The sequence below is a fragment of the Anomaloglossus baeobatrachus genome, unplaced genomic scaffold (assembly GCF_048569485.1).
Source record: "Anomaloglossus baeobatrachus isolate aAnoBae1 unplaced genomic scaffold, aAnoBae1.hap1 Scaffold_98, whole genome shotgun sequence".
NCBI lineage: Eukaryota > Metazoa > Chordata > Amphibia > Anura > Aromobatidae > Anomaloglossus > Anomaloglossus baeobatrachus.
In genome coordinates, this window is record NW_027445382.1 from 378,256 (window position 1) to 390,478 (window position 12,223).

At 45.8% G+C, this 12,223-nt stretch overlaps 1 protein-coding gene across 2 annotated transcripts in view; it reads left to right on the forward strand.

Moving 5' to 3' along the window:
• Positions 1–12,223, forward strand: part of LOC142289580 (uncharacterized) — a 57,662-nt gene that overhangs the window by 10,105 nt on the left and 35,334 nt on the right. The gene's annotated exons all lie outside the window — the stretch shown is intronic.

Sequence of the window (12,223 nt, forward strand, 5' to 3'; positions counted from 1 at the left end):
TGGGGGGGGGTATGTGAACAGGCTGGATGGGGGGGGGTATGTGAACAGGCTGGATGGGGGGGGTATGTGAACAGGCTGGATGGGGGGGGTATGTGAACAGGCTGGATGGGGGGGGTATGTGAACAGGCTGGATGGGGGGGGGTATGTGAACAGGCTTGATGGGGGTTTATAGCAGGATTATATACAAGGCAGGAGGATCATTACCAGGATGGGGTACCTTAGTAGAGAATTTGGGGACATTACCCCCATAACAGTGTCAGCAGCAGATGCTCGCCCCATAACAGTGTGTCATGACCACATTTTTTGCTTAGTTTTATTTTCCCATTTTCCTCCTCTAAAACCAGGGTGCGTCTTATAGTCCGGTGCGTCTTATAGTCCGAAAAATACGGTATCTATTTCTCCCTGAGTAAATTGACTTTCAATGAAGTTTCTCCATTTCCCAAAGAACTTGGGTGTCAACCTGTCTTTGTCCGTTTCCGCTTCCAGTTTCTGCAGCCTCAATAGATTATGTAATTCACCAATGACCTCGTTTATGGATGGTCCCTCCCTTTGTATCCAATGCTTTAAGATAGACCGTTTGGCTATCATGGCTATGTCATGTATTATTGTATATTTCTTCTTTCCTGGCATGTCCGATCCCCCTCTTACTCCTCCCTCAAAGGAATGAAAAATCCACACCATTAGCTCTAGATTTCCAGAAATTCCCCATGTTGCCTAGACAAATAATCTAACTTGATTCCAGAACCTGTGAATTTCCTTACACTCCCATAGTCCATGTAGCATATCTGTTTTTTCTCTTTGACATTTAGGACACCGCATATCTCTTCCCGGAATGTTGAAGCCCATATTAGCCCTGTGTAACATTCTAAATTGGGTGTCTCTCCATCTCTCATTGGTAACATGTTTCCGCATCTGTACCCATCCCTTTAATATATCCCCTACAACTTCCTGCCCTTTCAATTGTTTCCCCCACGCTGTTAGAGTACGGCTATCCTCCCCAGATATAAGCACTCCCCGAAATGTTCGGTAAATTTGGGAAACATTTACACTTGCTACATCACTTTCCATAAGCTCATCAATCAAACTCTTATTCAATTCCTTTCCAAGCTCACCCAAATCTACAAATACTCCATGCTTCAATTGTTCATATTGGATGATATGTGAGCTATTAAGGTCATACTTGTCAAGCACTTCCCGCCATGTCAGCCACCTTCTCTCCTCCACATTCATGACATTCTTCATTCTGTCGACGCCCTTCTCTTTCCATCTAGTAAATAGCTTATTTTCCCGTCCCATGGGAAAGTTCAGAGATGCCCAGGGATTTAAGTACTTAGATACTTTCCATGACAGCCCCAATTTCTTTCTTACCAGTTTCCATGTTAGCATAGTATCTCGGAATAAGATTGAGTTCCTTATATGCCCATCCGCCCTGGACAATGGGGAGTGTAAAATGGACGCCAAATCCCACGGTGATGCATACTTGGCTTCCATGCCATAGTCTGAGTGCCTGCTCGTTCCTCTCATCCAATCAAACACATGTCTCATTATACACACCAGGTTATAACCCCGAACATCTGGGAAACTTGAGACCTCCTTCCTCCGTTGACTTCATCAGTGATCGTAACTTTATTCTAGGTTTCCTTCCCCTCCATATAAAATCCGCATACGCTGAGTTGAGCCTATTTACGTCCCTCAGTTTTAGCAATATCGGGATCGTCTGGAATGGGTACAACAGCCTAGGAAAGCTCATCATTTTTATCAGGTGGCACCTTGCCAGTAGTGGTAGAGGCAGACCCTTCCATCCCTTTAGTTGTGCTATAATTTTCCTAATTAGCGGGCCATAATTCATCTCGTAAATTGATTCCACCATTCTTCCTATATGAATTTCCAGGTATTTAAGTGATGTCTGTGCTATAGGAATGCCACATAGGCAACCATCTCTTGCATTCCCCCCTTTTAGGAACAGGATCTCACACTTTTTTTATTCAATTTGAATCCTGAGACTAATCCAAATTTTTCAATTAGGGCTAGAGTCTGTGGCAAATCCGCGTTAGGGTCCCCCATATATAGTATGACATCATCGGCAAAAAGCGCTGTCTTTATTTCAGTTCGCCTTACCTTAATCCCTTTAAAACTATTCGGGCCCTGCAGTATTCTTGACAATGGTTCAATGGCCAAGTTGAATAGAAGGGGAGATAGCGGGCAGCCTTGTCTTGTTCCCTTCATCAAAGGGAACACATCTGATAGAAAACCTGGAGTATGTATCCTAGCTCCCCAGTTAGCGTAAAGATTCCTAATGTAAAGCCTCATTTTGCCTACAATCCCTGTGTCCTCTAGTACCTTGTCCAACCAGCTCCAATTTACATTGTCAAACACTTTTTCTGCGTCGAGTGTAACTAGAGCGGGTCTTGCCCCCCTCTCTATCTGTTCCAATCTCACCGCATCCACCACTAGTATTGTCTTCCGGATATTAGTGACAGCGTTTCTCCCTTTAATAAACCCTACCTGGTGCTCTGTAATGATCCTTGGAAGAATCATGGCCAATCTATTAGCCATAATCTTAGACATTATTTTTAAATCCTGGTTTATAAGTGATATGGGTCTATAACTAGTGGGATCATCCAGGTCTTTAGTTCCCTTAGGGAGTAATTTGATACATGCTACGTTTGAATTTTTAGGAATTTCCTCTCCTTCCAAAAATGCATTAAATACAGCAGTTAAACCCGGCGAGATCAGATCTCTCATAGCCTTATAAAATTCGCTGTTGAAACCGTCGGGGCCTGGTGCCTTGTTGGTGTTAAGCTCCCCGATTGTTCTTGTCACCTCCTCAACTGTGATATTTGCGTTTAGATCACTCAGATCTTCCTCTGTTAAGCTAGGCAAGTGTTCTTGTCTTAACCACTCTGCCTCGTCAGTCATGTCATTGTTTCCTGGCCCATATAGTTTTCTATAAAAATCTCCCAGCAATTTATTAATTTCCTTAGGATCTGTGGTCACCTCCACCCCCTTTCTTTTTAGTTTGGAAATCACTGTCATTTTCCTGCTACCCCTTGCCAAATTTGCCAACATCCTCCCCGCCTTGTTGCCAAATCTATGTAACGCTGCTTCCCTGTGCGACCAAAATAGTTGCTCCTTTTTTTTGGCCCATTCATCGAACCCCCTTTTCGCCTCCAACCATCTGTCTTTTGCCGTGGGAGATCTATTTGCCAAATACTTTGTATATGCTACCCGCACTGCTTCACTCTGGGCGTTATCATTTTCATTGGATATGCGGCCATGATCAAAAGGAAAACCAATCAAGTGACCCCTCAAGACCGCTTTTGCCGTTTCCCAGTATAGCACTGGGTTCCCTTTGTGTTCCTTGTTTTCCTCTGTGAATTCTCCCCACCACTCTTGTAATACCCTGTGGAAATTATCTTGTCTGAGAAGAAACGATGGAAATCTCCATATGATATCTGTACCTGTCTTGAACTTCTCTCTGATACCCAATCTCACCGGACTATGATCAGATATCACCATGTTTTCTATCACACATTCTTGTGCCCCATAAACTAGGCCTTGAGAAATCCAAAATTGATCAATATGCGACCAGCTATCATGAGGATGCGAGAAGTGTGTATATTCTCTATCATGCGGGTGAGCTAATCTCCAGATGTCCTTCAAACCCACGTCTTCTAATGTTACATCCCTATGGTCCGGCCTTCTGTCCGCATCCCCTGTCCTCTCCTTCCCCCTCCTCCTGTCTTCAGCTGAGTCTGGAACTGTGTTAAAATCACCTCCCACTATGATGTTGATCTCCCCATCTGCTAGTATGTTGGCCTTTATGCCATCATGAAATATGCTCTGTTGGGAGTTTGGACCGTAGACATTATAGATACTTAATTTACCCGCTGGACTAATGATTGTTAAATGTTGCCACCGTCCCTGATCGTCTGCCTCGTGTGTCACTACTTCATGGCTGAGCTGTTTATGTATTAGAATCATTGTCCCCGCTTTCCTACCTTGTGCTTCTGCCCCATATACAGTACCCACCCAGTATTTCTTCATGCGGAAAAAGTCCTCCTTCCCCAAATGCGTTTCCTGTAATAATGCAATATCTGTTTTTAGTCTTTTCAGATGTCTTAGTATCATTGCTCGTTTGTTAGGAGATCTCAAGCCTTTAACATTCCATGTAGTTATTTGTACCATATTTGCCTTTTGTATTTTGCTCTTACTACTTCCTCCCCTGTGGGCCCTCAACTCACAAGAGACGAGACATTTATCGCCAGGTATAGAATTTGCCCCCCAGGCTTGACACATCTTTTCCCCACCTTGTAGGTATAACAAATATAACAATAAACAAGTAACTGTAGAACAAGTTTTCCCTTCTGGGAAATGTTTGGCTCTTTTCGCCATGCTGATGACTTCCCCTTTTCCTAGCCAAACTGTTGAGCTCCCTAGTCACCCCCCTTAGAGTATACGTTCTAGCCCCGGATTCACATGAGTCACATGAACGAGCCTTAAATAATATGTCGAAAATAGTACAGTACGACAAGACCTCATTAAGAACTTCAAGTCCAACTTAGCTCTACTTTCTGGTGGCCGTCCCAACACTCAGAGCAGACAGATCCACTTCAATTGCGCCTGGAAGTCGTTCCTGGACAAAGGCGAGTGAAAGCGAAAGTGGATCTGGAAGTGAAACTGAAAGTAAGCGTGAGACTGAATATGCGAGAGAAAAAGAGTGTGAGACAAAGTGAGTGTGGGACTGAAAGTAAGTGTGAGACTGAAAGTGAAACTGAATATGGGAGTGAGTGTGAAACAAAGTAAGCGTGAAAATGAGACTGAATATGTGTGAGGCAAAGTGAGTGTGGGACTGAAAGTAAGTGTGAGACTGAAAATGAGACAGTATGTGAGAAAAAAGGAGTGTGGGACTGAAAGTGAGTGTGGGACTGAAAGTGAGTGTGGGACTGAAAGTGAGTGTGGGACTGAAAGTGAGTGTGGGACTGAAAGTGAGTGTGGGACTGAAAGTGAGTGTGGGACTGAAAGTGAGTGTGAGAGTGAAAGTGAGAGAGCGAGAACAGGGCCAGCAATATCCAGTTCAGTTCAGTTATCATGAACCATTCCCAACAGTCTCTGTGTTCCGAGCGAGGATTGTTTTGTTGTACTGGGCTCAATCTCCTTTCCTCTCTACTCTCCACCCGCGATTGCTCCTCAAAGCTTCTCGGGTCTTTCCCTGGGCCTCTTGGGGATCCTCCTCTTCTGGTCCCTTCTCCATTATTTCCTCTTTTTTGTCCGTCAGCCCGATTCTTATCCTGTTCTGCCATGAGACTACGCTCTGCTTCTTTATAGTCTTTGTAAAATGCAAACGAACCATTGAGATTTCTGACTTTCAGTGTGGCAGGGTATAGCAGTTGGCACTTGACTTTTTTGTTATACAGGAATGAACATACTTTGCTGAATTCTTTTCTCTTTCTGGAGACTTCGGCTGAGTAATCTCCAAAAATTAGCAGTCTGTTGCCTTGGTAATGCAATGGTCGCTGTCTGTCTCTAAAGGCCCTCAGTATTTCCTCTTTATGTTTATAATCAAGATATTTGACTATCACTTGCCTAGCTCTCAGCGGGGCTTTCTTGTTTGGATTTGGATCCTCTCCCCTATTCGCTTCTTGTTGGCTCAGTGGTCCCACTCTGTGCGCTCTTTCCACTCTGAATTTAGCCTTAATGCCCAAGGCCTGAGGTAACTCCTGCTCACATATGTTATCCAGCTGTCCCAAAGATACCGATTCTGGCAGCCCTACAATGCGCAAATTATTGTGCCTTGATCGGTTCTCCAAATCTTCCGCTTTATCTCTCAAATATTCGTTAGATTTCACTCTTTATTTATTTGCTCTTGCATAGCCAGTATTTTCTCCTCTGAGTCAGATATTCTCTGCTCTGTTTCTGCCAGTCTAGATGCGTGGCCACTAATCTGCTTTTGCATAGCTGCTAGGGATGTTTGTATGGCTGTTTTAATGGCCACTTTAATCTCTTTTTGACAGATGTGATGTCACTTCTTCAGCCAGTTTTTTATAATCAACATTGAGCTCTTGTGCATGTTTGTCTTGGCCTGCAGGTGGTTCTGTTTTCTTAGTTCTCTTATTCTGTGCTGAGTGTTTTCCACCCTCCCCCATTTGTTTACAGGATTTAGATAATGGTGTGGCCGGCTATTTCTTGTTTACTTTAGAAGGAGTGTTACTTTTTCTGACATGCAGCTTCTGTTGGCGTTGATCATGATTAGACACCTTAGGCTATGTGCGCACGTTGCGTAAATACATGCAGTTACGCTGCGCTTTGTAGCGCAGCGTAACTGCATGCGTCCTGCGTCCCCTGCACAGTCTATGGAGATTGTGCAGGGGCCGTGCGCACGTGGCGTTTTAGAGCGCAGCGCTTCGGCTGCTGCCGAAGCGCTGCGTTCTAAGAAGTGACATGTCACTTCTTCCGTGCGCTTTGCCGGCAGCTCCTGCTCTGTCTATGGCAGGAGCTGCAGGCAGAGCGCATGGAATCTGCTTTCACTACAGACATTTCTGCAGCGATTTAAAGCGCACATGTGCTCTTCAGATCGCTGCAGAAATTTCTGCAGTGACTGTACGCAACGTGCGCACATAGCCTTATACTGCGTGTCTGAGTGATCAATCCGGTCTCCTGCGTCTCTGTGCACCCTTTCCCTGCCGAACTCCTCCTCCTCTCTCTCTTGTTCCTCCATGTCACCTTCCTCTATCCATTTTGTTTCTCCCTCTTCACTCCCCTGCAGCGATTTCTCTCTTGCTCCATCCTCCCCCGACCCCCCCCCCCCCGCTCTCATCTCCTTCACTTCTCCGCACTGGGGACTCTGGCTCCTCCTCCATCAGGCTCATCGGCGCCATGACAGTTTCCTCTTCCCCACGCTGCCAGTCAGGATCTCCACTCCTCCAGGGCCCCTCACCGCCAATAGCACTCCTCAGTAAGTACCGCTCCATAGCTGCTTGCTTTCTATTCCCAGACTCGCTGCTCTCGGCTCTCTCACTTGCCCGGGTATGTTCTTTATCGTCGGTTTCTCAGAGGGGTGTCAGGAGCTTCCCCTCTATGCTGCCTCCTCAGCCAGGACCGGATCCGGAAGTCGTTTTTATTTTATTGGTGACATCTTGGACCATTGATTGGCTGGAGGTCGGCTGAAGAGGATGCTCTTCTGTGGCTTTTGTGTGGATGGTTTCTCTGTAGATTTCATGTAGAGAAGGAGTTGGCTGTGGTCTGATAAGTGAGTTTGTGGGGTGACTATGAAGGGACTGATATTTGCCAGGTCCATATCTGTAAAAGCATAGTCTACTACTCTCCTTCTTACATGGGAGCTTAGTGTATATCATCCCAGAGAACCTCCCTTAAGGCCCAGTCACACTAAACAACTTACCAGCGATCCCAACAACGATACAACCTGATAGGGATCACTGGTAAGTTGCTAGGAGGTCGCTGGTGAGATGTCACACTAAGCGACGCTCCAGCGATCCCACCAGCAACCTGACCTGGCAGGGATTGCTGGAGCGTCGCTACACGAGTTGCTGGTGAGCTCACCAGCAACCAGTGACCAGCCCCCAGCCAGCAGCGACGCGTGGAAGCGATGCTGCGCTTGGTAACTAAGGTAAATATCAGGTTACCAACCCGATATTTACCTTGGTTACCAGCGCACACCGCTTAGCGCTGGCTTCCCTGCACACCTAGCCACAGTACACATCGGGTTAATTACCCGATGTGTACTCCGCTACGTGTGCAGGCAGCAGGGAGCCGGCTTCTGCAGACGCTGGTAACCACGGTAAACATCGAGTAACAAAGAAGCCCTTACCTTGGTTACCCAATATTTACCTTCATTACCAGCGTCCGCTGCTCTTACACTGCCAGTGCCGGCTCTCTGCTCCCTGCACTCCTAGCCACAGTACACATCGTGTTAATTACCCGATGTGTACTGTGGCTACGTGTGCAGAGAGCAGGGAGCCGGCACAGATAGCGTGAGAGCGGGGACGCTGGTAACGAATGTAAATATCCGGTAACCAAGATAAGGGCTTCTTGCTTACCCGATGTTTACCGTGGTTACCAGCGTCCGCAGAAGCCGGCTCCTGCTGCCTGCACATTTAGTTGTTGCTCTGTCGCTGTCTCACACAGCGATCTGTGCTTTACAGCGGGAGAGCAACAACTAAAAAATGGTCCAGGTCATTCAGCAACAACCAGCGACCTCACAGCAGGGGCCGGGTTGTTGCTGGATGTCACACACAGCAACATCACTAGCAACATCACTGCTACGTCATAAAAGTTGTTCCTTAGCAGCGATGTTGCTAGCGATGTTGCTTAGTGTGACGTGGCCTTAAGTGGGTCCATTAAGAATATGAAGACCTAAACATCCCCATACGTTCAGGAGCTTTTTGCCACTTTTGTTGACTGTACTGTTATAGTGTTATAGCTGTTTCTGTGTTCAGAATTGCAATTTTCATTATCTGCCCCAAATATGTAGATGTTTCCATCTGTGGTCAGAAAGTGATTTTCTCTCCCTATTCTTGTATTGAGGTCTCCAAAAATGATAACTTTACCCATAACCTGATAGGTGGCTTCTTGTAGGATCTCTCCAGTCCAAACCTGCATCCATCTATCTACCGTATTTTTCACTTTATAAGACGCACTTTTGTTCCCCCACATTTTGGTGGAAAGTAAGGGGTGCGTCTTATAAGCCGATTATACGGGGGGGGTGTATGTGTCTGTGTGTGTGTATATATATATGTGTATATATATATATATATATATATACAGTTAGGTCCAGAAATATTTGGACAGTGACACAATTTTGGCGAGTTGGGCTCTGCATGCCACCACATTGGATTTTAAATGAAACCTCTACAACAGAATTCAAGTGCAGATTGTAACGTTTAATTTGAAGGTTTGAACAAAAATATCTGATAGAAATTGTAGGAATTGTACACATTTCTTTACAAACACTCCACATTTTAGGAGGTCAAAAGTAATTGGACAAATAAACCAAACCCAAACAAAATATTTTTATTTTCAATATTTTGTTGCGAATCCTTTGGAGGCAATCACTGCCTTAAGTCTGGAACCCATGGACATCACCAAACGCTGGGTTTCCTCCTTCTTAATGCTTTGCCAGGCCTTTACAGCCGCAGCCTTCAGGTCTTGCTTGTTTGTGGGTCTTTCCGTCTTAAGTCTGGATTTGAGCAAGTGAAATGCATGCTCAATTGGGTTGAGATCTGGTGATTGACTTGGCCATTGCAGAATGTTCCACTTTTTTGCACTCATGAACTACTGGGTAGCTTTGGCTGTATGCTTGGGGTCATTGTCCATCTGTACTATGAAGCGCCGTCCGATCAACTTTGCGGCATTTTGCTGAATCTGGGCTGAAAGTATATCCCGGTACACTTCAGAATTCATCCGGCTACTCTTGTCTGCTGTTATGTCATCAATAAACACAAGTGACCCAGTGCCGTTGAAAGCCATGCATGCCCATGCCATCACGTTGCCTCCACCATGTTTTTCAGAGGATGTGGTGTGCCTTGGATCATGTGCCGTTCCCTTTCTTCTCCAAACTTTTTTCTTCCCATCATTCTGGTACAGGTTGATCTTGGTCTCATCTGTCCATAGAATACTTTTCCAGAACTGAGCTGGCTTCATGAGGTGTTTTTCAGCAAATGTAACTCTGGCCTGTCTATTTGTGGAATTGATGAATGGTTTGCATCTAGATGTGAAACCTTTGTATTTACTTTCATGGAGTCTTCTCTTTACTGTTGACTTAGAGACAGATACACCTACTTCACTGAGAGTGTTCTGGACTTCAGTTGATGTTGTGAACGGGTTCTTCTTCACCAAAGAAAGTATGCGGCGATCATCCACCACTGTTGTCATCCGTGGACGCCCAGGCCTTTTTGAGTTCCCAAGCTCACCAGTCAATTCCTTTTTTCTCAGAATGTACCCGACTGTTGATTTTGCTACTCCAAGCATGTCTGCTATCTCTCTGATGGATTTTTTCTTTTTTTTTTAAGCCTCAGGATGTTCTGCTTCACCTCAATTGAGAGTTCCTTAGACCGCATGTTGTCTGGTCACAGCAACAGCTTCCAAATGCAAAACCACACACCTGTAATCAACCCCAGACCTTTTAACTACTTCATTGATTACAGGTTAACCAGGGAGACGGCTTCAGAGTTAATTGCAGCCCTTAGAGTCCCTTGTCCAATTACTTTTGGTCCCTTGAAAAAGAGGAGGCTATGCATTACAGAGCTATGATTCCTAAACTCTTTCTCCGATTTGGATGTGAAAACTCTCATATTGCAGCTGGGAGTGTGCACTTTCAGCCCATATTATATATATAATTGTATTTCTGAACATGTTTTTGTAAACAGCTAAAATAACAAAACTTGTGTCACTGTCCAAATATTTCTGGACCTAACTATATATATATATATATATATATATATGTTATATGTGTATATATATAAATACTGCAGGGTCTGCTCTGGAGCGCTGCTGGGGGCAGGTGAACGCTGCGGGCGGCAGCGTTAGATCTCCTGCTCCCGCTCATATAATATGCACAGCCACTGTCCACCACCGTGGTGCTGAAACCGCACCGCAGTGACGGGCTGGGGGAGCGGTGCATATTATATGAGCCTGCGCCCCACTGTGATGGTACATGGCCCCCATGCTGCTGCTCATCCTTAAATAAAAAAGCTTTGCTTACCTCCTCCAGCGTTTCTCCCCGGTGTCCCTGCTTCCACTGTGATCAGGCACGCAGAGATGATATCACTCTGCTGTGCCGATCACATGACTGGCACTGAGAACCAGGAAGTGGAGGAACAGAAGCACGGAGGGATACAGGAGGGAGATCAGCGCTGGAGGAGTTAAGGAAAGAGTGTTTTATTTTACTGTGGGCAGCAGCATGGGGGCAATATCTAACACAGGGGAGCGTGTGCAATCCATAGGAGGCCATAGGCAGCACAGGGGAACGTATGCAATCCATAGGGGGTCATAGGGAGCACAGGGGAATGTATGCAATCCATAGGGGGTCATAGGCAGCACAGGGGAATGTATGCAATACATAGGGGATCATAGGCAGCACAGGGGAATGTATGCAATCCATAGGGGGCCATAGGCAGCACAGGGGAATGTGTGCAATCCATAGGGGGCCATAGGCAGCACAGGGGAATGTGTGCAATTCATAGGGGGCCATAGGCAGCATAGGGGAACGTGTGCAATCCATAGGGGGCCATAGGCAGCACAAGGAAATGTGTGCAATCCATAGGGGGCCATAGGCAGCACAGGTGACGTGTGCAATCCATAGGGGGCCATAGGCAGCACAGGGGAACGTGTGCCAGCACAAGGGGGCTGTATTCAATATAAGGGGGCCATATCCAGATTAAGGGGGCTAATTTTAGGATGAGGGACAAATACCCTATATGATTTGTTAGACGGACCCTGGCATTATAAGATGGACCCCATTTAACATTAAAAAAAAAAATTCTCTTTTCCTTCACCAAATTTGGGGGTGCGTCTTATAATCAGGTGCGTCTTATAAAGCGAAAAATACGGTAATCTGTCAATCTATGTTTTCTTTTATATAGTATGTGTGTGTGTGTGTGTCTTGTATATGGTGTAATTTATGCAGGCGCATAATGACTGTTAGTGATGACGGCCTTTGCCATTTCCTTGGATTCATGGTTGGACACCAGTGAGGAGCAGATGGCTACTGGTTCCCTGTTCTGCACTTGCTTTGCAGCTATAGGCCACAGCAGGCACATGAGAAGGCGCGGGAGGGCTTCATTTCCTGTGAACAGCATTTAACCCTTGGTGAGCCATGTGTCACCTTTTAAGGCAGTTCATGTTTCCATGATATATTCTTGTGATTCAGCAAACACAGCGACACTGTGAATGAGACCTTGGGTTAAAGGGAACCCTTCACCAGTTTTTGGCCTATAAGCCTCGGCTACCACCACTGGGATTTTATATACAGCATTCTAACATGCTTTATATAAGAACCCAGGCCGCTGTGTAAAACATAAAAAACCACTTTATAATCCTCCCCTAACAGTTGCGCTGCATTGGATTCTGGTCAGATGGGCGTCTCCATTGTCCGATGCCGGCGCCTCCACTTTCGGCCATCTTCGTCCTCCTTCTGAAGCCTGTGTGCATGATGCATCATACCTCATCCACACTCTTCGATCCTGCGCAGGCGCACTACAATACT